This window comes from Galeopterus variegatus, unplaced genomic scaffold (assembly GCF_000696425.1).
Source record: "Galeopterus variegatus unplaced genomic scaffold, G_variegatus-3.0.2 Scaffold1787, whole genome shotgun sequence".
NCBI lineage: Eukaryota > Metazoa > Chordata > Mammalia > Dermoptera > Cynocephalidae > Galeopterus > Galeopterus variegatus.
In genome coordinates this window covers 87,147-90,142 of record NW_007727898.1, presented here as the reverse complement: position 1 = coordinate 90,142, position 2,996 = coordinate 87,147, and positions in this window count along the sequence as shown.

The window sequence follows — 2,996 nt, the reverse complement described above, 5'->3', positions numbered from 1 at the left end:
CCAAGTAGCTACCATTTTCTGAAACATTTACATTGCAACCAGACACCATGTTAGACACTTAGCTTATGCTTTTATTTGAGCTTAACCTCAATTCTGTGAGGCAAAAGTATTATCTCTATTTAGCTGAAGAATAACTTAACACAGAAACTTTAGATAATGTTCTCAAGGTCAAATAGCATGCAATTGGTAATGACCCCTCTTTGTTTCCAGGTCAAGCTCCAAAGCTGTCTTCATCACCCTTTGCTAACTCTTAAAGCCTAAAAAAACACTTTGAATATATGTGTTCATTTCCTAAACGTGAATGAAGCTTTTTATACTTTCTTACAATAATTTTGAAAATGTTTGACCTTCCTGTTTTTCATTACTCAAACTTTATCTCAATGATAAGCCAGGAAATGATGTGAAAACAAATATTTTCTTGAAGAAGAGTCGACCTTTTGCCCTAATCTGATGAGTGAATAGGAACTTTTAGAAATTGTAAGTTATTTTTAATCTTTTATTGTAAAGAACCAACTTGTTCTTCATCCCAATCGTTATTCTTATGCTGTATATGTTCTCGATGTAGTTTAATTTAAAAAGGATAAGGATAGGAGCTACAACTTCTTACTGTTAATATAGAGGCATTTCTATTAAATATTTATAATATGTCGGGGGCTGTAATAAGTGCATTAAATGCATTATTTTTAACCTCAAAATAACTGAGTGTGAAAATCGTGTATTAAAACTAATTTAATAGATGAGAAAAGTGAGGTTCAAAGGAAGTCTTTACTTGTTCTGGACTATATAAAACTATTAAGTGGCAGAGCTAGATTTGAAACCAGATCTATGTGGCTTCTAAGCAAGTGTGCTTTCTTTTACACCTATCCTAATAAATAATATTAGTGTTAACTCTCACTGTGAGTTCGTGTCCAGACAGGCTGATAATTACAATATTATCTTGACTTTTAAGAACATAAAAAATATAAGCAATATAAGGAGGAGTAATATAAGCTTCACCAGCAAATATTCAGTGAGTGGCTACTTTTTGTCAGGCATTCATGGTAGCCAGTGAATCCAAAACAAAGCAAATATAGTCCTGTCTTTCTAAACTTTATAATCTAGTAGGAAGACATATATCATTTCAAATAATTAGTTAATGACAGTTGTGACACATACTGTGAAGTATCACTGTAACTGTTAATTAAACTGACTAAACATAATTATTTTTCTCAATTTCAAGTTGTTTTGCAAGTTATCTTGCAGAGAGTAAGCTGAGCATGCACAGAGAAAAGGACCTTGCTCTCCCATTGACCTCAGGCACCACAGGAAACTGAAAATCTTCCACCAAGGGACTGGATCGGGGCCTGACCAATCAGCTCTTGACTCTCATCAGCCAATCAACCCTTGCTTGAGTCATTTGAGCTGACTCAGATCAAGCCAATCAGTGTTCCCTTATTATCATATTTGGCCTGACTTGGATCTAGTCAACCAGGTCTACCTAATGCTGCTTCAACAGCATTGTTCAAACCCTGGTTTGGGGAGACAAATTTGAAGTGCTTTCCCTTCTGTCTCCACGCTAGTTGACCTCACAAATTAAATCTTTATTTTCTCAAAACCCGGTGCCCTGCTATTGACTTCTGTGTGCACTGGGCAGCAAGCCCTTCCTTGTTCAGTAACATTAGGAGAGGTTATTACTGTAACCTTGACCTAGTTTCTGGATCAAGAAAAACTATCATGAGGAAATAATCATAGGTTGAACTAAGAAGGTGTCAGAATTACCTGACATTCCCTTTGATCACCACGTGGGGTTGATGTTGCATTGTAGGAATTTGACAGAGGCCCCATACCTGCCAGCCACCAAAAAGAGTGGGGGGGAAAGAAAAGGAATTTAACGAAAGATGTTGGTTTCAAAGGGTGGTGATCAAGCAGAACCTGGTGTGACAGACTGTATGCATGTTCAGAGGCAGGGAGGACTTTGCAGGTTGAAGTGAAAGAAAAGGAGCCTGAGAAGGTAACGGAGGATAGTCCTGTAGAGCCCCGAGTGCACATTAGACATTTTCATTTGTTCCTGATGGGTGCTGAGACTCTATTAAAGGTTTTAATTTGAGTACAATCTGTCATTTAAGTTGAGTGAGCTTTTATTTCCAACTTCAGTGTATGGGTGGCAGATACCCAGCAAGCAACCCATGTTGTCGCTTTATGAGCTCAAAATTAATCTGTGTGTTTCAGTACCAAAATCTGTAGCTTTACTGGTTTCTCACACAGTGTTTAATGACTCTGAAGCAGCTTATTGATGTTATCAGGAAACTGATACATTTGTAAAAAGAAATGCATTATCCATGCTATAAAATTAAATGTTGCATTGCAAAGCAATATACTAAATATCTCTTTAGTCAATTTTTGTAAACTAAATGTTATAAAATTATATTGGAGCAAAGAGAGGGCATAAATCCATGTGGAATATATTTCTTTAAAAAGACTATTTCGTTAGCCTGTACTAATAAGCAGGTTTTAATTACATTTTTTAAAAAGTGTGCATTTTCCATTCTTGGGATAAGAAGTACATTCTTATATCAATAATGCCCTTCAGGTTTGTGGATGTATATTTGGGGCTTTAATTACATTTTTTAAAAAGTGTGCATTTTCCATTCTTGGTATAAGAAGTACATTCTTATATCAATAATGCCCTTCAGGTTTGTGGATGTATATTTGGGGCTTTAAGATCATATACATTTTGAGAACTAACTTTCTCTTTCTTTCTTTCTTTCTTTCTTTCTTTCTTTCTTTCTTTCTTTCTTTCTTTTGTATATTGGCATTAAAATCAAATTCACAATCTTTATCTCTTTTTACACAAATATTAATAACATGTCACTGGGTAGCCAGGATCCTATTTTAGGAACCTCTAAAGTAGAAAGTGACTATAAATGGCTCAGTTAGGCCGGCCCGGTGGCGCACTGGATAAGTGCGCCGCTTGGGAAGCGCGGCGGCGCTCCCGCCCCAGGGCTTGGATCCCACAT